Source organism: Balaenoptera acutorostrata, chromosome 3 (assembly GCF_949987535.1).
Source record: "Balaenoptera acutorostrata chromosome 3, mBalAcu1.1, whole genome shotgun sequence".
In the NCBI taxonomy this organism is placed as follows: Eukaryota; Metazoa; Chordata; class Mammalia; order Artiodactyla; family Balaenopteridae; genus Balaenoptera; species Balaenoptera acutorostrata.
Genome location: NC_080066.1, coordinates 69,694,377 through 69,716,967, shown reverse-complemented (window position 1 = coordinate 69,716,967; position 22,591 = coordinate 69,694,377). Strand labels below are relative to the sequence as shown.

The 22,591-nt window shown below is 46.1% G+C and overlaps 1 protein-coding gene and 1 long non-coding RNA gene across 4 annotated transcripts in view; one reads left to right on the top strand and one right to left on the bottom strand.

Moving 5' to 3' along the window:
• LOC130707484 (uncharacterized) overlaps positions 1 to 22,591 on the bottom strand; it is a 53,841-nt gene that overhangs the window by 1,574 nt on the left and 29,676 nt on the right. The window contains exon 2 of the long non-coding RNA XR_009007378.1: positions 430 to 557. This is a non-coding gene — a long non-coding RNA (uncharacterized LOC130707484). The remainder of the gene's footprint in view (positions 1 to 429; positions 558 to 22,591) is intronic.
• MAP2K5 (mitogen-activated protein kinase kinase 5) overlaps positions 1 to 22,591 on the top strand; it is a 261,514-nt gene that overhangs the window by 237,956 nt on the left and 967 nt on the right. The window lies entirely within an intron of this gene.

Below are 22,591 nucleotides of genomic sequence, written 5' to 3'. Positions count from 1 at the left end.
GGTTGCTCAGTGGTCAAGAATCCGCCTGCCAATGCAGGGGACACGGGTTCGAGCCCTGGTCTGGGAAGATCCCACATGCCGCGGAGCACCTAAGCCCATGCACCACAACTACTGAGCCCACATGCCACAACTACTGAAGCCCATGCGCCTAGAGCCCGTGCTCCACAAGAGAAGCCACCACAATGAGAAGCCTGCGCACCGCAAGGAAGAGCAGCCCCCACTCACCACAACTAGAGAAAGCCCGCGCGCAGCAACGAAGACCAAAAATAAATAATAAAATTTTTTTAAAAAGGTAACTGTACTTAAAAAAAATATATATATATGGACAGTATGCTAGTGGTAGTATCTGAACTGTTTCTTAAACACACGATGAGGAGTTTGTACCAGAATATAAATCAGGCGTGTCTCAAAGTCTTCTGTTTAACTCACCTGACATTTTTTTGTCGCAAAACTTCCTCAGTGAGGAAGCTGTGTGCTGATTTACTTTGTGGCATAGTTCCTTATGTTCTGGCGAACTAGTAGCAAAGGGCTCCCAGACCATTACTTGAGTTGCACAGCTGTAAGAAATACAGAGGCTGATGAAACACTAATCTTGCCCTCCAGGAGCTTACGGTGTGGTGAGGAAACCATTGCATCCTCTGCAGCTGGCACGATACAAGGCACAAAGTGGCTGTTCAATGATCTCTGTTGAATAGATGATCACAAAGAACTAAATAAAAGGCAATCTTCAGAATGGGAAAAAAAATTATAAACTACATATCTGTTAAGGGGTTAATATCCAAAATATACAAAGAACTCATACAACTCAATAGCAAGAAAAACAAATAAACCAATTTTAAAATGGGCAAAGGACCTGAATAGATGCTTTCCCAAAGAAGATATACGAATGACTAACAGGTACATCACTAATTATAAGGGAAATGTAAATCAAAACCACAATGACATATCACCATATGCCTGTTACATGGCTGTCATCAAAACGACAAGAGATAACAAGTGTTGGTGAGGATGTGGAGAAAAGGGAACCCTTGTGCACTGTTGGTAGGACTGGTAAGGCCACTATGGAAAACAATATGGAGGTTCCTCAAAAAATTGAAAATAGGACTACCATATGATCCAGGATTTCCATTTCTGGGACTATATCTGAAGGAAACAAAAACACTATATCAAAGAGAAATCTGTACCCCCATGTTCATAGCAGCATTACTTACAATAGCCAACACATGGAAACAACCTAAGCGTCCATCAACAGATGAATAAATAAAGAAGTTGTGAGATCGATAGATAATGCACAATGGAATATTATCCAGCCATAAAAAAGGAAACTCTGCCATTAGCGACAACATGGACGAACCTTTAGGGCATTATGGTGAGTGAAATAAGTCAGAGAAAGACAAATGCTGTATTATCTCACTTATATGTGGAATCTTTTAAAAAATTTCATAGAAAAAAGATTTGTGGTTACTAGAGGTAGGGAAGGCAGAATTGGATAAAGGTAGTCAAAAGGTACAAACTTCCAGTTATAAGATAAATAAGTACTAGGGATGTAATACACAACATGATGACTGTAGTTAACACTGCTATATGATATATTTGAAAGTTGTTGAGAGTAAATCCTGAGTTCTCATCACAAGGAAGAAAAAAACATTCTTTTGTATGTGTGTAAGATGATGGATGTTAACTAAACTTATTGTGGTAATCATGTCACAGTATATGTAAACTCAAATCATGGTGTACACCTAAAACTTACACAGTGCTGTATGTCAGTTATATCTCAGTAAGACTAGAGGGGAAGAGAGAACTAAATGATATAGATGCCAAACTGATGAGTGCCTTAAGAGACATGTGAACAAAGTAGCCAGGTCACACAGAATAGGGAGCTAGACAGTGATCAGAGTCCGTCAGGAAGGCAGACGGGAGACTAAGCCTGCAAGTGTCCAGGCCGGCACAGGCATGAGAGGAATCAGAAGAGCGAAAGCGCAGGCGTGGAGTCATGACCCCGCTCATTTCTGTAACCGTGGTTGTAGGACTGGAAAGGTGTGTGGCTGACAACTGGCAGGACGTACTTTGTCCTCTGAATGTGAAGTCTGCAGAGGCTGAAGATGGGCTCTAGATCTTGCTAGTGAGTCTGTCGTGAACAAGAGACAAGAAGCGACATGGTGAATTGGAAAGAACATTGATCTGGGTTATCAGAAGATAAACTTTCAAGTACAGCCTCTGCCTCTTCTGGGTAATCAACAGTTACTTTTTAAAAATTTCTTTTAAAACTTATTTATTTTGGCCATGCCGTACAGCTTGCAGGATCTTAGTTCCCCGACCAGGGATCGAACCCGTGCCCCCTGCAGTGGAAGCTCGGAGTCCTATCCACTGGACCGCCAGGGAATTCCAATCAACAGTTACTTAGCTTACCTGAGCCTCAGCTTCTTCATCTATAAAATGGGGGCAGTGATATCAATCTTGAAGGGTGGGGTTTTTTTCCTATTAAAATAGGGTTTGTGAAAGTGTTTGTAAACTGTAAAGTGCTAGACATATGTGGGGGCACTAAATCAGCCTCTTTGGGTCATGACTTGTCTTATCTAATGTTCCTGGGCATGTCTGACCAGTAGCTTCTTGAAAGACAAATATGTTTAGTGGAGCTTAATGCAACTTAAATATACATACGTTGGGCATTTGTAGCTAGTGTCTAATGAATTGGTAATTTTTTAAGGATAGACAGACCTCTGTGAGTTACTCTTCCCCAGGCATTAGGAAGTCTTAACTTTTCATGTCAGTCCTCTAGTATCAGTATTATGAACATCTTGTTGGAGGGAATTATTATGAAACAGTTAATAACAATTTGCTGTCTGCATCTTTGAGGTACTGTGATGGGTTCAAAAAAGAATTTAAGAACCATCCAGATCTTCAAGGAGCAGACTGGACACACCCATAGGAGACATTTAGAGAAGGCAGGATGAGTTGTGTGCTGCTGACTTGCACGGTGTGAGGACTCAGGACAGGGTGGCCGAGGGTGGTCAGAGGAGGCATCTCAGCTCCAGCCAGAGCTGTAAGGATTTGTCTGAATATGGAAATTAGAAAGTGGTGGCTCAGCATCGAGCCAGCTCTGGAAGGGCTTTGCACACCGGTGAGGAGTGTGGCTGCAGGAAGCTGCCATTTGTTCTTAAGCAGGGCAGTGGCCCAACCACAACAGGCAAACAGGCCACACAGGACTGATCTCTGCTTGCTCCACGTGGACCAGAATCTGTGGCTGGAACTGATTTATAAATAGGGATGTCCTAACCCCCTGGCTCTTTCTGAAATTCTATGAAGGTCTCCAGCCAAAAGAATAGGAAGCCAAGTTCAGAGCCTGTAGCTTCTTGGCAGCATGTCATTTGTCTCTCTCTCTGCTTCTTCTTTTCAGTGTCCTTTCTGTCACTATCAGGGAAAATCATTAGTATGCTAATCTAGCTAGCCGTCATTTTAACACTGACCTTTGCTAACCTGCCTTTGCAATTTCAGGAACTACGTTTGACTTCTCTAAAAGTAACCTTAAATTGTAGTCTTGTAAGAATTCCAGAGCTGTATCCTTCACTCCTTCTTCTAATGAGGTTATGACCAAATGCTCATTATAATTGCTTTAGACTCCTTTTAATTTTCAAGCTTATTAATCATAAGAAGAGTTATTTAAAATTGCATAAATTAATCTTAGATTAAAAGCCCATCAAAGCCTCGAAACAATTAAGAATAAGTAGGATTTCCCTGGGGCAGCAAGTTTTATTTTAATATTGTAGTCAGGTGGATATCAGAACCTTGAAGTATGGTAGTGATTAATGTATGCAAAATTTAAATGAGATTTTTTAAATGGCAAATCTAAATCACATATTGACCTAACGGTAGGCTCTAACTGCATTGTCTGTCATATATTTAAACTGTTTACTAATCAACATTTTAATTACAGCATGTGCCGGCAGACCCTAGGACAAATAAAATCTAGCGTTTTAAAATTTTGCTGCCAAGTCTGTTACCCAAAAATAACAAGACTCTTTTATTGGGAAGAATGAAGGAATGAGAAAACAGAGCAAACTTGCTGCAGCAGCGTTGAAACTTGGCACAGATAGTCCTAAGGTGGGCGGCTGCCCCATCCTTCCTGGCCCCCCTCTCACCTTGTGATTCTGCTGGTCTGAGACAGCTACCTCTTCATGGAGCAGCATCTGGGTTTCCTTTGAAGTTGATCCGTGCTTAATTAGGGGAACACTTCCCTTCATGTGTTTGAACCCCGGCTGCCAAGCGTTGTTTACTTGAACAGTGTGTGTAGCCTGGGGTCCCTAGGCCCCATCCCCTTTTGTGATGTGGAGACTAGATATTTCCAGGAATTTGATTCAATTGCAGTCAGAGTCAGCGGCCTTTTGTCTTGCCTACCTCCTCGATCTCTGCTGGGGTTGGCGAGCTGTCTCCAGGAAGGTGGTCCTGGGCTGCGTCAAGAGTCTGGAAAGATTTTTCTCTATTTTACAAATACTCTGTTTCCTTATAGAAAGTCGATGGGTAAGAGGGTCACCTTGAATAAATTATTTCACCCCTCGAAACTTCAGTTCCCACTTCATGGAAAGGGGATAATAGTGACCAACTTACAGTTTCTGTTTTTGTGAAAATCCAGACAAGAAAAAGCACAGAAAGCACTTAGCATAGAAGTTAGGAAATACGAAGTTCCCCAAAACGTTTGCTCCTGCTCTCATCATTGACTTTCTAAAACTAGTGTTAAAATTATGTTTAAAAATTCAAATAGTACAGAAGGATATACAATAAGCTCCCAGCCCCACTCTCTAGAGTTAAGCACTGTTAACAGTAACTTGTGTCCTTCTAGAATTTTAATTTTATTGTTCTGTACCTTACTTTTTCTCTTTAAGATCTTTCCATATCACATGAAAGTCTGTCTTGTTCTTTTTAATACTGCATGGTGTTCCATTATATAGATGGTCCATATTTATTTAACCAGGACCCTGCCATAGAACATTTTGGCCATTTCCAGATCTTTGCTATGTGCTTTTTGGCCATTTGTATTTTTTTCACATACTTTGCCCATTTTTCTTTTGGATAGGTTGTTTCTTCCTTCATCTTTTTGAACCTTGATTTCCCCATCTAGAGAGTGAGGCAGGTAGGCGCACAATCTCCAAGACCCCTTCTACCTCTGCAGGCTACAGTCCAGGCCTGGATGTCCTGCAGGCAGCTTTTACGCTACTACCAGAGGTGCCCGGTCTGCTCGTGACCTTGCTGAGCCGGTGTTGAGCTGCAGGGCCAGTAGCTGCGGGTGAACTGCAAGAGGCTCGTTTTCTTCTCTTGTTCAGTTGTGTGTCTTCCTCTCTTAAAAAAGCAGGCTTGGAAATTACAGGGCAGAGCTGGGATTGAACTTCCATTAAAGCTGCCTGTAGACATCAGGAATATTTATTTTCTCTATTTGTTTTAAGCCTGGGAAGACTGTGTGGTTTTCTCAACACTGTCCTGATGGAGCCCTGACCAGCAAGCGTGCAATGCCCGTAGCCCTAATGTGCCATTAATGATAGGTTAATGTACAGTATAATGTTTTGGGGACTACGGGTTCATTACACTTCTGAGTGTGAGGTCTTTCCACAGAGCGCCCAAGGTCCCATTGCATTATATCATGCAATAAAAATACCCTTTTCATATCACACACTAATAAACTGTATTTGAAATGCTGTCTGAGGGCACTGCCGTCTTGTCTATAGGCTGTGCACGAGTGCAACAGTTGGGTTTCCTTTTTTCTATTTTGTGTTTTTAGTTACATGGAATTCTGAACCCAGGGAAGTCTGCTCATTCCTGTTTTAAATGGAGGAGTGAGTTAGGTCTCTAGGCCTGAGGCCCAGGGGAGGGGCTGCTCAGTGAGTGGTGAGAGTCTTTAATACATGCAGAGCAAGACCCCTCATTCTCCTCTGCCCGTCCACCCATACTGTGTGCAGCTATCAGGGGAGCTGGTCTAGTGTCTTCCAGATTTAGCACTGAACACATGTTAGGTATTACAAAAATTTCCTTAGAAAAGAAGTATGATAAGAACTGCCAAGTCTAAGCCACTGATAGTCATGACTATAGAGCTGTTTCCAGGATAGCCTATGTGCTAGGAATTTCATACACACAGCCTTCCTGTGCAGTTGGTCCTGTTCTCCTTGTTTTACAGAGCACAGAGTTCCCAGAGCGAGGGGGGAAAGAGCTGCACTGTAGAGAATGGAATCCACAGGCGCCTAGGAACCACAGGTGAATTACCTGCCTGTGGTTATTCATACCATCCTGTGAGTTGATTTAATCAGATGGTTTTCTTCTCAACAGTGAGCTGGCGGCAGAGGTAGTTTTGAAGCTTGGAACACTTTGGAAAAGGAGACTCTTCTACATCAGAAAGGAAAAAGGCATTTGAATTTAGGGATGAGGCAAAGACTGGGGTCAGAGGACCTTAAAAGACCTATTTTATACTTTGATCCAGGGCAGACTATGGCATTTGTGCTTTGTTGGGGGGTGGGGGGTTGTTTCTGCCAGTTGTAGAGTATGGGGAAAGAGTGACACGTGAGATCCAAGAACCCGGGTTCAAGCCCAGTGTTGAGACTTCAGCCTGAAGTGCAGTCCTTACCCCCTAGGGGCATCAATGTCTTTGCTTGTAAAATAGGCTCACATCTACTTCTGACAGGGCTGGGGATCATATGAAATGCTGTAAATGAAAACACCTAATTAGTATCTGGCATGGTTAGGTGCTCACAACTGTTGGCTATTATATTGCTGTTATTATATGTAATAATATAACAAAACATAACATATTAACAAACAAAACAAAAACATATTGTAACAAAAGGCACAGGCTTTAGAGCTGATGTCCAGTTCAGATCCCAACCCTACCTCAGCCAAATCACTTCTCTGAACCTAGTTTTCGAATCCACAAATAGGTAGTGACAATAATGCCATCCTGATACTTCGTGGGATTACTGTGACACTTGAATTAGATGAGGTTGAAAGCACTTTGTGGAATGAAAAACTCTACTCAGCTGCTGGTAAATACACATATGTATTTTTCTCTCCAAATCAACGTATTCAAACTGAATAAATATCCTTAGAGCAAAGCCACTAAGGGCAGCTATTAGACAGATTCACTGATCTGTCCCCCTCCCCACCAGGGAGCTTGTCGCAGCCAAATTGTAGGCCAAAGTGCTTCTTCTACCCCATGTCTTCATAACAGCAGAGGAGCGGGGTGGACCCAGGACAGAGTCTGTGCTCCCCTGAGTTGGTGCGAGGAGAACCAGTACCTGCTGAGAACAGTGGTTGAAAGATCAAGGGACCATGTTGAAGGGCTGAGCTGGTCTGGAGAGCCAACGAGATGACAGAAAGAAAAAATCAAGTTGCTGAGACTGTCCTGCAGAAGACTGGACCTTTGGCTCTAGGCAATGTCCCCTTAATTGTTAGGAGAAGCGTATTTAAATTTCAAGGATGATTAGTTTTTCTTTTAAGGGTGATAGGGTCGGACTAAACCTTTTGTTTAGATATGGGGACTTTAGAACACTTACATAAACCTCTCAGGGGTTAAGTCTGTCTTTAGGGCTACCAGGACTTGAAAAATGCTACCTTGTATCAAGAGAACCAGAAGTGACAAGTTCATTTTAAAAGCCTGGTTTGTCATTGTTTATCTAATTTTCAGAGTTGACACAGAAAATTAGACCAGCTGACACTCACTCTCTGACTGTCCCCTGGCTCATTTCCCTGGTCCTTTCCTCCCTGACCTTTGCAAGTACAAAATGCTCCAAACCCCAAAATATAAAACTTCCCACTGAGTTTCCAAGTTGCCCTGTAGTCATTCCAAGATTCTGTCATAGGATGTCATCCCTAATGTGATTATAACAAGATGAGGTTATAAATCTGCTCTGTGAGGTATTTCTTTTCTCCTTCTGCTTTGACCATAAATCTTAGAAGTAATCAAACTCTCTCCGAAGGAAGCCAAGATAAACTTGGGCCCTAAGTGGCCCCATATGTCTTTACTGAGTTCAGAGGCTCTGAAGGCTTGTCTGCCAGGTGACATCGCACGGTGCTGCTGAAAGGTGGCCAGACGGAGTGTGAGCTTTCTCCTGTTTAATACTGACCTTCCAAAACTCAAAGAGCAGCAAGTCTTCTATTCACCACCTTCAGTAAATGAGCTACTTCCAAGGAAGGATATTTATTCAGATAACTGAGACTTATTCCTTATAAAACCAAAACTTTTTAAAAGGATTATAGGCAAGAGGTTTTAAATGTATTATACACTTCCCTATCCTTTTAAACAGATTACATGCATCAGGGTTTGGCTTTTTAGAAAATGTTCTTTAGACCATCATCATGAACAGTCTGCTGCGTTCTGCTGTCCTAGTGTCTCCTGATGTTACCACGTGGAGGGCCATTTGTCCCTGCACTGGTTGACCCCAAGCTGGTTCTTTCGTTTTGTTTTTGTTGTGCAGTGTTGCTAATAGATGTCACTTAGTACTCCTGCCCTTGTTCCCCTTTCTAACAGCCCTCCCCTCTTCCTCTTCTATTTTGTGCTTTAGATTGGGAAACCAGATAGTAAGTGTGTTAGCACTAGTCTAAACTACAAAAAAATGGACTAGAATAAAGGCTTGAGGGACTAGCTAAAAGTAAAGTGTTCGAGTTTTAGTGTAACTTTCAGATTCTTAGTCTTAAGTAAGGGAATCAAATTTACAGTGGCGTGTAGGTATGTAAAGTGCCTCTAGATTTGAAAACAGACCATTTCACTAAATAGGAAATATACTGCTTGATAACGTTGCATGCAAATGCCCAAGTTTGAAACAATATGACCAGTTTGCTCTTGAATCAATAATTAGCGTAAAATTATTTTGAATTATTATTTGTTGAAGTTTTTTTTACTTTTCTGAGGGGATCAAATAAGGCATGAATGTGCCAGGGGGAGTCTTTTGACTCTAAAAACCAGGTTTAGAGCCAGACACACAGAAGCCTCTCAATCCATCCATACTGGATTTGATTGACTTGAGGTCTCCATGTAAACTGGAGCATTAACTACCAGAAGAAGCAAGTTTACACCTAAATAACTTTGTCCTTCTTAACAGTGAAAACAGACTTGGTTTCATACAGCTCTTCAGGGAAGGCCTTCGCCAGCTTATCTGTAGCCAGATGAAGTGCACCCCCTTTCTCATTCCTTCTGCACACGGCCAGCGACGCTGCCTCAGAAAACACGGGCCACACCGCTCGCTGCCACAGAAAACGCATTTCAGCTTTCCGTACATTTAATTTTCTTCAACATTACCTTGCAAACCACAGTAAATCAATAACAGAGTAGTTAAGTACCACAGGTTCTTTGTGTTTTGTTTTAGAAGATATTGCTCAAGGCTAAAAGTGGGTTCTATTGATAATTTTTATTTGCTGCTGGGACACAAAATGATCAGAATTTTCAAATGGTTTGCTTCCTGTTTGTGGATTTCCTTAGGAAAAAAAAAAAAGGAGGGGACAAATTCAAATGGAAAATGATTGCTGATAGCAGAAACTCTGGAGTAACTGGTAATTTTCAATCCTGTATTTTATAGACTAGGCCTGGTAGCTTTGACCTTTGTTATGCTTTTATTTCAAATTTTCCAAAAGGGCTGCCCGAGCCCACCCCCTTGGCTCCCTCGCACTCACCCCACCAGTAAGTAACCCTGGCTACTAAATAGACTGAGGCTCAGAAAACGGGAGCATCATAGCCGGAAACAGTAAAAAAAAAAAACAAAAAACAAGATGGCATTTCAGTTAAAGTTATTTACCCAAAAGTTCGACATCTGGTATCTTTAGCAATTTTTCCTCTATGTTTTTTGTTGATTTGGTAACATCAAAAAATCTCCACCTGAGCTTCAGTCTTTGTGTGAATGGTTGTTGTTCCTTATTAAGAAACTAGAAAAGCTGTTACTAAGATGGATTTTAAGAGGTAGCAGCCTTTACTTAATTGGATGCTTCTTGAAATAAGATGAGACAATGGAGATGAAGTGTTTTGAAAAGTTAAAAGTGTGATGCCAGGGCTCGAAACCTGTGACTCACCTGCCAGGGTGATTATTTGTCACTTCTCGTTGGCACCTCCCAGTCACCACCATTATCACCCTTCCCACTGCCCCTACCATCACTCACACACACATTCTCTCCCTCTCTCTCTCTCTCTCTCTCTTTCTTTCTCTCTCCTGATGAGTCATCACACTGCATTTTCAGCTATGTTGGCCTCATATCAGTCATATGATATGCCCTTATTATTTTAAAATTTTTCCCAGATTTGTGGTTATGTGCCCTTTTTTCGTTCCTAATGATGTTTCCTTGTGTCCTCTCTTTACCATTTTTGTGAGAGGTTAGTCTACTTTATTAATCTTTTTAAAGAACCAGTATTTTATTGATTTGATCATCTCTTTGACATCTAATTCCTTTGTGTTCTTTATTATTTGCTGTTTTATGTTTCCTTTGGATTTACTTTTTGTTCTGTGTATAATTTATTGAATTGGACACTTAGCTTGTAAATTTCCAATCTTCTTTTCCTTAATATATCCATATAAAGCTATAAATTGCCTTTTAAGTATTACTTTAGCTGCATCCCACAAACATTTATATGTAGTGTTTTTGTTGTCATTCAGTTCTAAGTAATTTCCAATTTCAATTAGGATTTCTTTTTTGACCCACGAATTATTTAGAAGTATTTTTTTGTTTGCAAATAGTGGTGGTTTGTTATCTTGTGATTGTTGTCTGCTTTTCATGCACCGTGGTCAGAGAACATGGTTGGTATAGTATCAGATCTTTGTTATTTGTTGAAACGCCCTTACTACACTGGTTTTTTTGTTTTTTTTTTTTTTCAGTGTTCTCTCTTTGCTTGAAAGGAATATGATTCTCTAGTTGTTGAATTCGGTGTCCTATTTACATCCTTTAGGTCAAATTTGTTAATTGCATTACTTAAATATTTTGAGGCCCTACTGATTTTCTACCTGCTTTATTTATCAATTACTGAGAGAGCTGTGTTAAAATCTCTCACTATTAGTGTGGCTTTGTCTGTTTCTCCTTGCACTTTTGTCAGTATTTGCTTTAAGGCGATGATGTTAGATGCCTATGTCAAAATGCTGTATCTTCATTTTAAAATGTTTCTTTTATCTTTATGTAGTGACTCTCATTACCTCTAATACATTTTGCTTGAAATTTTATTTTTGTCTGATATTAACATACCTATGCTGTCTTCTTTTGTTTAGTATTTGTCTGCTATATGTTTTCCTATCCCTTTGTTTTCATCATTTCTGTGTTCTTTTTTTTTTTTTTTTTTTTATTAATTAATTTATTTTTGGCTGTGTGGGATCTTTGTTGCTGCGTGTGGGCTTTCTCTAGTTGTGGCGAGCGGGGGCTACTCTTCATTGCGGTGCATGGGCTTCTCATTGTGGTGGCTTCTCTTGTTGTGGAGCACGGGCTCTAGGCACGCGGGCTTCAGTTGTTGTGGCACACGGGTTCAGTAGTTGTGGCTCACGGGCCCTAGAGCACAGGCTCAGTAGTTGTGGCACACGGGCTTAGTTGCTCTGCGGCATGTGGGATCTTCCCGGACCAGGGCTTGAACCCGTGTCTCCTGCATTGCCAGGCGGATTCTTAACCACTGCGCCACCAGGGAAGCCCTCTGTGTTCTTTTGTTTTAAATGAATCTCTGCATTTTGCTGTTGATGTTTTTAATTTTATCTGGGACTCTCTTTTAATTGATTAGTTTAATCATTTATACTTATTGCGTATTGATACACCTGAATTTTTTTTTCTACTATCCTGTTTTGTACTTTCTTCTCTACAATGCTTTTTTGACTTCTTTTTTCTCCTTTCTTCACTCTATTAGATTAATTTTTTCTTCCTTTTTATTCTTTCCAGTAGTTTACATATTATATTCTATTTCTAGCCTCTTATTATCCCTGAGTTTCTAACTTAATTTAGCAAAGCCTAAGGTTAATCACTAAATATACCCCCCTTCCCAACAATACTCAGCCTTAGGTTCAATCTCATCTTTATATTAGGTAGAATTGGCTTTAGCTGCACATGATTAAAACGAACAGCAGCTTAAGTAAGACAGCAGGGTATTCCCCATACATATAAAGGAAGGCAGGAAGTAGGGTGCCCAGACTAGCTGGCAGTTCCTTCCATCTTTCCAGTCAAGGGGCATTTGAGCTCCAGCCAACAGGAATGAGGAAAGGCAGTAGAAATACCCCTTCATTTAAGGACAGTTCTGGGGATTGGCACACAGCATATGTGCTCACATGGCATTGGCCAAAACTAGCTGCAGGGGAGTCTGGACATGCAGCAGCTTTGCTGGGTGACACTGTTCCTTATTAGAAATCAGGATTTGTATCACTAAGGAAGAAAGGGGAATGTTTATTGAGAGGCAGCTAGCAGCCTCTGCCACAGCCTCTCTCCCCCAGACATAAGGACCCTAAGAGTTTCTGATCAGTCCCTTCTTTCATGTCCAGGATTTCATTGTCATCTTGTTTTTAGATCCTCACAATTAGTCATTACTCTTGTTGTCATTTTGTATAATCAGTACTTGTTGAGATTTATCCATGTGTTTAGCAGTTATGCGTTCCTTATTCCTGTTGCATCCTACTTCCTCCTTCTGAGGTTTCTCTTCCTTTTGGAAGTATATTAAGAGTTCTGTCAGTGAGGGTGAAACTTTTTGTTCTAGGATTGTCTTCACTTTGCCCTCATTTTTCTTTTGGCTGCGCTGTGTGGCTTGTGGGGTCTTAGTTCCCCAACCAGGGATTGAACCCAGACCCTCGGCAGTGAGAGCACAGAGTCCTAACCACTGGACTGCCAGGGAAGTCCCACCCTAACTCTTGGTTGTTAGTTAAATTGGATTTAGAAGTTTAGATTGACAGTTTTTCCCAGGGCATTGAAGATACTGTGTTGTCCTCTGGTTTCTACACTTGCTGGTGAGAATCTGCCAGCTGCTCAGCTGCTGCCCTTTGTGAGAGATATGCCTGTCTCTCTCGTTGCTTTTAACGTCTCTTTTCCTGGTATCCTTCAGTTTCCCTACAATATGTCTAGGTATAGGTTTTGTTATAGTTATTCTACTTGGAGATCATTATGATTTTTGAATCTGAAAATTCATATCTTTCATCAGTTCTCAAAATTTTCAGCTGTTGTCTCTTTGGATATTGACCCTACCCCACAGTGTCTCGTCTCTTCTCATTCTTTCCTCTGGGTCTTTCTCTTTCACATTAAAAAAAATTTATTTTTTGTTTATCTCTCGTTACTGACTAGTGCTCTGGGTAATTTTCTCAGACCATTCTTCCAGCTTACTAAATCTATCCTTGCTATATTCAGCTTGCTATCTGGCTCATCTATGGAGAATTTATTTTGTTTTTTCCAGTCACTATATGTGTTATTTCTGTAAGTTATATTTGATTCTTTTTCAAATCTCTCTTCTCTTTTTTATAATATCTTGTTCTTAGTGTTTCAATTTCTTCTTTTATGTCTTCAGTCTTTTCAACTGTACATCATTTTACATTTTCTTTCCAATTATTTTTCTGTCACCTTGGTTCTGAGAGCTCTAATCTTCCTGTGTGTTGTGTCTGCTGACTCTTGTCCATGGATAATTGTTTCCTCACACGTTTTGGAAGTTTTATTGTAAGCTCATACTGAATGGGGCTTATTACTGTGGAAATTACTGAATTCCAGAAGTATTTCCCCAGAATGTTTTTTCATGCTCCTGAGAGATACTCCAGAGTATTGCTCGATCAATATCAATGTTACATTAGTTTATGAGCAGCCTTGTGTTCTGAGACCAGAGCAGTGGTACATTGAACCCCAAAGTGCACGAGGCTCAGAGCCACCTCACACAGCATCCCCTTTGCTGATGGGCAGACTTTTTCTGGCTCACCCTTTCTGCAGTCCCAGTTTTGCTCAGGGTCTCAGGCCAGCTCCCCAGGTGGACCTTGTCTCCTGTGTCCACTTAGTCCTTCACACTTTCCAGGTCCTACATTCCTAGAACTGAGAGCCTCCCTTACGGCTACAAGACCTCCATGCACACACTTATAATTCTGGTTTTCAGTTCCCTCTTCATTTTTGGCACTTGCAGATTTCCTTCTTTTTTACAAGTTCATCTAGTATGCTTTTTGGAAAATGTTCCATTTTATCTGGCATGGCTGGGAATTTGTAGAGGGAGGGCTTTTAGGCTTAGTCTCTCCCCATCTCTTCATTCACTCACTGTCGAATAACTTTGTTCTGTTTTGTTCAACAAGCTTACTGAGCTGCCTGCTCTGTGCCAGAAATCGTGCTGGGTCTCATTCTTTCTTCCCCTTCTGCACGCTCACATGCCCACATGTGCACATACACACACACACACAAACACAGAGCCAAGGTCTCAGAGTTTAAACATCAAATCTCAAGAGGTAAGAAAAAAAGAGGGCTGGAAAGAATCCATCCTTCTGAGCATTGTGTCTTTAAATCCCCACCACCACACAGCCATCACACCGAAAGACGAACCTTGAACGTCCAGATGCCTGTAAGTGGCAGGCTTGGACCTGCAGACTCAGCCTCTCAGACAAGAGTCCTCAGCACTGTTGGAGCGAGGGCCCCCTCTCCCTCTAGCACCCTCAGGTCCTGACTTCTCTAGGTATCTGCTCAGCCCGAGACTGCGAGGGGGCGCCAGCACGCTCCCTGCTGCTCCCCCGAGTCCTGTCTGAGTTTCCTACAGGGCAGCCACCACAGCCCCCCCTAAATGGGCCAGTGGCACCGTTCTGCCACCCAAATGGGTCAGCTTCCTCCGACACAAACTCATGAGTGCCGGCATCCGCGTGTTTACCCCTCACGGTGGCCCACTGCAGTCGTCCTGTGGCCCCTCCCACACCACACTGCTCGAGTCCTGTGGCTGCCCTGTAAGGACAGGCCCTAGAATGACTTGCGGAGACCTCTGGAAACATCTTGCTCTCTCGATTGGCCATTTTCTGACCAATTACTTTGTGTAGGAACACATAGATCTGCTCAGGTGAAAGGTGGAGAGTGCCTTGACCCCCCCCTTAGATGCCTGTATACAGTCTAGGATGGCTGGAGGTAAGCAATTTGCTGCTAATAATTGAATATTTGGGAAGAAACATCTATTTCTGTAGCAGTTGTGAAGATAAACTCAGGAAGGTTGATTGAAATGGCATGTCACAGCTGCAAATCATTTCTGAGGTCTTAAAAGAAAATGAAGGGCTAGAAGGGACCCCCCCAACCCCAGCCGTGGAAAAGCTTTAGGAATCAGAGGCTGAGAAAGCACAGTCTCAGAACAAACGCCTTACCTCGGAAAGTTCCGCAGCAGGGGCGTTGGCCCAGGTAGGCTGGGCTGGGCAGACAGGCAGATTCCACACTAGCTGATAGGCAAGGCTCACACCCTCATCTTACTGCCGCTCCCCGGCATGCATTCTACCTGGGGGGATAGTAGCCTCCCCTAACGCTGCCCAGCGTGTATCTGTGAATCCCTGTCTGCAGACAAGCTATCTCCCACCCGACCCCAGAGGCAGGGAGAGCTGGGGTATTTGGTTGGGTGACGAGGCCAGCCAGCAGCCTCCCTGTGTTCAACACCAGCTGAGAAATAAGACTCAGGAAATGACAGAATGGAAGCATCACCCCTACTTCTGTAAAATCTGAGTTGAAGGGCGTGCTTACGTGGGTGGCCCGAGGGCCCTCCTGAGAATTTACCGCAGAGCCCGGTCAGAGGTGAACAGCCTGCCTGGAAGCTCACCAGGAGAGGGCAGGCCAGAATGCAGCCTCCCTGTGGGCAGGAGACCCCTGAGCCGGGCCTGCTGCGTACTTCCTCCCAACATTGCCACGCCTCCCCCTGGGGACACGGCTGAGGGGTGTGACAACAACACAGGTCCCTCCGTGGGGAAGGATGAAGCCAGGGGAATGGAGGTTCCCCTGGAATGGTTTCTCTTTTATAGGTGAGGCCATTGTGGCCCTTCCCAAGCTCTCACGACTCCTGGGCTGGCGAGAGAAGGCTTGCTGACTGTCAGTCCAGGGCTCCTTGCCTTACCCCACACAGGGACAGACGGAAGAATTGCTGTGGCCGTGCCTCAGCTTCTCCCTGCTGAGTTGTGCCTGGGGGCTCCCCTGCAGCCACAATCCCAGCCACCTCCTTCCCTGACTCCCCCTGTTGATTAGCTCGGGCACACCCAGCCTGGAAGGAAGCGTTGACCCCAGGGATGATCATGGGTTATTATCTCATGTAATTAATATTATAAAGGCTGCCCACTGCCCTGGCACTTGTCAGCCGTTTAGCAGACACTGGACATACGTGCATTTTTCCAAAAATTATTTAACTTCTCTAATCTAAGTTATCTCCAGAGTAAGTAGAGATTAGATTGCTAGTTTTGAATCTGTAGCAGTGGAATGCTTTTTATTATGTAAAATTAATGCAGGATCTCAATACTAATATAGGAAAAAAGTAGTGGTTTTTTTTAGCATGAATGTGTAAGTAAGTATTCACTGTAGACACTTACTTCTTTAGAAAGGCGTCCATGAGACTTCTCTTGAAGGACACAAAAATCTGAGAGCCAGGGTCATAGGTGATGGTTATAGTCTAATATCTGTATCAGTGTCCCACTTATCTCTGATACTGTCTCAGGAGCCCCATATCAAGGAAATCCTGACTCACCAGTTGCCCTCTCAGCTTAGGCATCTTTTAAGCCCACATAGAAGCTTTAAAAAGGAATAGCAGAAAAGTTTTATTTTAGAGTTTAGTTGCTGACAGTAGCTAGCAGCAGTTCATATGAATTGCTTACGGTAAATCTACAGGTCAGACAAGAAGGACTCAAAGCTTGCAGGAGCTGACGCCACTGGAAACTCAGAGCAGGCTTGACCCACACCCCTGTCTGTGCATCGTGCACCGGGCCACTGGGCAGATGTGCTTCGTGGGCTCAGTGCACTGGCTCTGGTGTGGTGCTCACACAGTTTTATACCTACACACAATGTGAGTGGACGTCACAGCCCTGAGTTATTTTAGGTGCCCAGTGCACCACCACAACCTTTCTAGGTGTCGGCCCATGTGTGAGCAGTCAGTAATATGCACAGATCTAACAAGCAGACTGCCTGTCCTAAGAGCTGCAGAAAATCAGTTCCCATCACAGTGCTGGGTAACACATTGCCAATATTCAGGGTAACATTTAGAGTTGAACATAGTTGAGTGTATATATTATTTTTTAATTAGTTTTTTAACAAATACAGCTTTTAATATCTTAATGATTTGAATCAAACGTGTGGAAGCCCCAGCACACCTCACACCCTACAGCCCTGCTGGTCTCTGAGGTCCCATCCTATCCTACTGCACCTCCATATTGCCGAGAAGGACTGAAGTGTTTTACCCCTGCCACGAGGGCTGGATCCTAAAGGGACATGCAGAGAGCCTTCAAGTAGGGCTGGCAGGCCCTGTGCGGAAAGATGAAGTGATGGGCAGTGCGTTGACCTTGGGGCCCCTCCAGCCTCTCAGATCACCTCTTACAGGCACCTGCCTCATGACAGGACTGGCCCTGCGGCTCACCTGAGCATGTGTTGGACTCTTCTTGTTTTGGACTTAGCTGGAGTGTACCTGGGCTGGGCTTGCTTACTTGAACCAGCTTGTGGGTCCTTGGCATCCTGTCCCGTGTGGCGTCCTTGGCGGGAAAGGAGGTGCCTGGTGGCCTGGAGCTCATCCTGAGAGAGGGGAATCCTGTGGTCCAGAGAGTCTAGAGCAGCCTCGGCTTGTGAAGCCTTCTCCCCAGGCCTGCCCACCCAACCTGCGGCCCTTCTCAGCCTAGCATCAGGCTCCTGGGAAGCAGTGTAACTCACCTGTCGATCCAGCTAACTTTTCTCGGGCAGTTCCTATGTGATTAGCACTGCCCTGCCCTCGAGGCTTCCAGTCTGTGCTAGGATAAGGTGGGCTCGAATGACGATAATACACAGTAGAACAAGGGTGTCCTCTTGTTGTGGGAGAGATGGCGCCTCTTGAGAGGAGACGTGAAGAAAGGCCCCACAGAGTAGATCTTAGGTTTGGGGTGCAGTCTGCTGCCAGGCATCCTATTTATTATTTCCACCCTTATGTCTAGGGTGTGGTCTCCATAGCCCTGGAAAATTTCTCCCAGGCCCTGGGTCTTCATTTTCCTGCTCCTCTAGAATCTAGACCCAAAGAGAAGGAACAGAGGCCACCCGGCGCATGCTGTGAGGGCAGGCTGTCCTGCAGGGTGGGTGCCGCCATCGCCCAGCCCTGGCACTGACGAGGAAGGACAGCGTAATGGCTGAGGCTCGGGCTCTGGAGACAGCACCACATTCAGGCGCCGTGGTCTTGGACAGATTCCTTAATCTTTCTGTGCTTTAGCTTCCTCATCTATAAAACAGGCAGAATATAATACTTAATAGATTTGCTGAGTATTAAATAAATTACTGGATTGTGCCTGACACAGCCTTGAGCGGGGAGGACACAGTGTGCCTTTTTGCCACTGTCATTTCAGTTTGCCAGTTAAAAATTACTAGTTAAAAATAATGTACCATATATTCTTTTAAAAAGTAGGAATTTAAAACTCACCGTGCCCGCCCCCAGTGAGCAGAGTAGTGTGGTGTCCTCCGCTGGGTTCAGTCCTTAACCCTGCCACTTTCTAGCTCTGTGACCTTGCCCCAGGTCACATTTATTGGCGTTTCGGTCTCCTTTGTTTGTAAAGGGGGTGATGGGTGGGTTCCGGGCCACGCAAGGCAGCCGGGGCCTGGCCCACAAAAAGGGCTCGATGAATAGACGCAGACAGAGAGGACAGGCAGGTGACTTTTTCCTGCCTCAGGCCCATGGCCAACTGAGGGCCTGCGACCTTCCAGGCGCTGTAGCGGGCGGACAGCCACGCCAGCAAGTCCTTATATGATTCATATGCAGGAAGTTCTGTAGGAGGTTATACGGGAGAAGAAACTATGGAGACCCCAAATAGGTAAATTCCTATTTGGGAAGAAACTCGAAGCCCAGCTGAGGGCAGAGAGTGAGGTGTCAGTGAACGAGCACTGGCCTGGGAGACCAGACACATCAACCTCAGGCTTTACTTCGCCGCAGCAGGCTCGGAGCGTCCACCTCCTGCCCACACGGTGGGCCCCTGGACCCCTCCTCTCCCTGCCCGCTTTGGCAGAAGCATGGAGCGCTGTCCACATGGGGAGGGTCCTGCCATCAGTCATCAGGAAGGCACCTCATCACGATGACACGGGTGGGCAAAAGTTAGGGACGTTATTACAGAAGGAGAGGGCCAAACTCTATCTAGCGAAGCCCTGGAGGCTAGTGCCCAAGTGAAGGAGGGTGTACTGAACACTCTAGTTTCTCTTCACGGGTTAGTGCACGGGCACGATCTGCCCCTCGGCCCCGTGGTGGGAGGTCTGCACCCGGTGATGCCGCCGGCTTTGGTTGTTGTTGACTCATCTCTCTCACTCTCCCCTGTGCCCGCCTTTTGGATCCATCCTACGTCTTCCAGTGCCATCCTTTTCCCTTCATTATGTCTCCACCTTCTGTGGCGAAGTTTGTGGGCCATTATACTTCAACCCTCGCCGGTTTAATTGTTGCAATTGGCCCTGAGAGAATTCGGGAAATGAAAGTGGCTCCCACTGCCTGGTGACGAGGCCAGTGAGATCATTCAGCGGCTCCAGCCTGCACGCGCCCTGCCAGCCTCTGCGGAGTGACCGCTGACACACCCTCCGTGTGGGTGGCAGAGTCGTGGGTGTCTGGGGCAGTCATCTGGGGCGGAGGGTGCTCTTGACAAGCAGCATGTGGGTGTCCTGGCTCCGAGGAGATGGGCCACGCCATGCTCCCGCTGATCCTTGGAGCCTGAGGGGGCTGCGAGTTTGTCCACATCTGGATTTCTCTGCCTAGGGGGAGATGTGCATTTACCCAGATGCAGAGGAGGGTCTGGCTGCAGGGGGCTGCAGCCCTCTCCGGACCACACAGAGACCCCCAGAAGGGCTGTGAGGTCAGCTCTCCGGTTGCAGGTGCAGGAGAGCATGTGGTCCTGAGAGTGGCATTTGGAGTCAAGAGACCCACGTTGTGGTTGCAGGCCAGCCCTCGCTTGCGTGACTTCACACAGGTCCCTGAGTGTCTGTCTCCTCATCTGCAAGGGGGCCGTGTGCGCCTCCAGAGTGAGCGTGGGGATCGGTGGGAAAATGAGAACAAAGCCCTTGGAAAGGGCCTGGCACACAGCACTCAATCCATGGTGCTGGACTCGGTATTATCCGGTGTGCAGTTTCCATCGGTCTCCAGGCATCTGGCTGTTGCAGGCATCTGCTGGGGCCTGTCAGGAGCCACCTAGGAATTCAGGCACCTCAGGGTGGCCGAGTGATCTTCATGCTTTTCCCAGAACTGTCCATCAGATTTCGTTTGCTCATTAAACTCACGAGGAGTGCCTGCATCGTGTGCGTCACGGGACTGGAGGAGTGTCCACTGTACTCCAGGGAGGAAAGGGAGCACGTGCGCTGTCAGGGTCACAGGGGATGTGGTCAAGCCCTGAGAACGTACCAGAGTAGCAGCCAGAAGCTGCAGCACTTAACCAGTCACGTCCCCTCCCCGGTGCTCAGTTTCCTTTTCTGTAAAATGGGGTGACTGCATACTTTCCCTGCTTCCCACCCAGGGCTGATGGGAGGGCGCAGAGTCAAGTAAGAGTGATCTGCCACCCTGACACCACTCTCCCAGGATGTCCCAGGGGTGACACAGGGGTCAGGACCTACCGTCTCAGTCCCCCTCTGGCCAGGCAGGCCTGAACCCCATGGCAGAAATAAGGCAAGGGGGAATTGCAATCTGGCTCTGCCTACTGCAACTCAGCCCAGGGAGCGCCGCAGGCAGTAGGTTTGAGTTATAGAGACTTGTGATCCAGTCGCAGCTCTGGGAGATGGGGCAGGTCAGCCGTGACCTCTGTTTCCTCATCTGCAAAGTGGCGATGATTGTGCCCACCTACGTGACTTAGTGTCTCCACCCCAGACTGTGAGGTGTGCATGGACACTGTAAGCAGAGATGCTGCCAGGCTGTCATGGCCCCCGGGGTCTCCAGTGCCATCTCAGCTCCTGTTTCCCTCTGTACAACTCTCCACGTTCTCACTCCCCACATACTGGCTTTCTCTGAGTGCCCAGTCAGATGGGGGACCAGGCAGCCTACAGCTCCCACATTCTCCTGTCACAGCCCAGGATGCCTAGAGAGGCTGGCGTCTCCCCTCCATCTCTGTCTCTGTCTCTCTCTCCTGTCTTTCTCCCTCTGTGATTCCCCTTCTCATTCCCCCCCCAAACCCATCAACAGTGACTGGGGACAAAACCACTTGTCTCGGTCACTCCCGTGCAGGGTGGTGTAAAGCATCAGGGGTACACAGGAGATGGGGGTCACCTCCCAGTCAGGGAGGACAGGAAAGGGGCAGAGTCGCCACCAGAGCGGTGGATGCTGACCCTCTCCTCGTCCGCCTCCCGGTGCACCTGGGCGAAATGCCTCCTGCAGAGTAGCCAGCAGCCTTCCTGTAACTGGAGGAACGCTGCACTCTCCCCTCCTGTGGTTCCGCTCTGCTTGTTCCTGAACAGATGATAACAGAGATGGAGCATATGGCCCCCAAAGTCACCGGGCATTCTGGGAAAGTGACACTGTGCCACCCCGGGCTTCAGGGGAGGGGCCCATCGGCTCCTGAGCACAGCTTCTCCCTTTGTTCTTCGGCTCCTGAGCACAGCTTCTCCCTTTGTTCTTCAGAAGGGCACAAGGTCACCTCCTCTGACTGAGCCTCCTGAAAAGGAAATGTGCTCACTGACTTCAAGAAGAATCCCCTCTATCTAGGCACTGATTTAGGCAGGCACACATAAGGTGAGATGATATGTGTCGGGGTGGGGGACATATGAGAGCCAAGATAGAGTCCCTCTTGGGCCTCTCCCACCTCAGCCCCCCCTCAGGCTTGTGCTGCCTGCGGGACACCCGCCCGACCTGACCTCCCGCGCCCTCCCCAGCCTGGTCCTTGACTGCTCCCACACACAGCGGGGTCTGGGCATCCGAGCCCTGGCCCCGTCCCTCCTGGCTCTCTGATGAGCTCATCAGGAAAGCTGCCTCGAAAGCCCCGCCTGGCCAGAGGGGAGGCAGAGGGGGCCCAAGAAGGGCTCAGAAAGCAGGAGGGAGCAGGGAATTCGGGAGCTCCCTTCTGGGAGCTGGATGGCTGAAGCGGGAGGGAGAGAAGGAGCAGGGGGGACTTGGGGAGACGGCAGCGGGGAGCCCCTCATGCCCTCTGCTCGCCCAGCGTGGCTCCCTCAGTCTCAGGCTACAAAGTTTTTGGTAGGAGAGGAGGCTGCCAGGTGAGCATCCCTTAGCAGAGAAGCACTTGGAGAAGAGGAGGGAAGAGAATGCTTTGCAGTTTTCCTTTCACCTTTGACCTGTGGCCAGGGTGATCCCATGACTGCCCCTGCGTTTTTCTGAGCTTTCCTGGGAACTCCCAAGGAGGCCCTAAGGTTGTGAGGAGGAATCTTGTCTCTTCAGGACAGCTGGGGAGGGGGCTGACTAAATATAACCTGGCCTGCCTGTGAGCTAAGTAGGTTAGAGCCTGAGGGGCCACACGGAGGCTATAGCGCCCCTCCAGAGTCCGGTCCCCAGCCCCCAGCTTCTCACCAC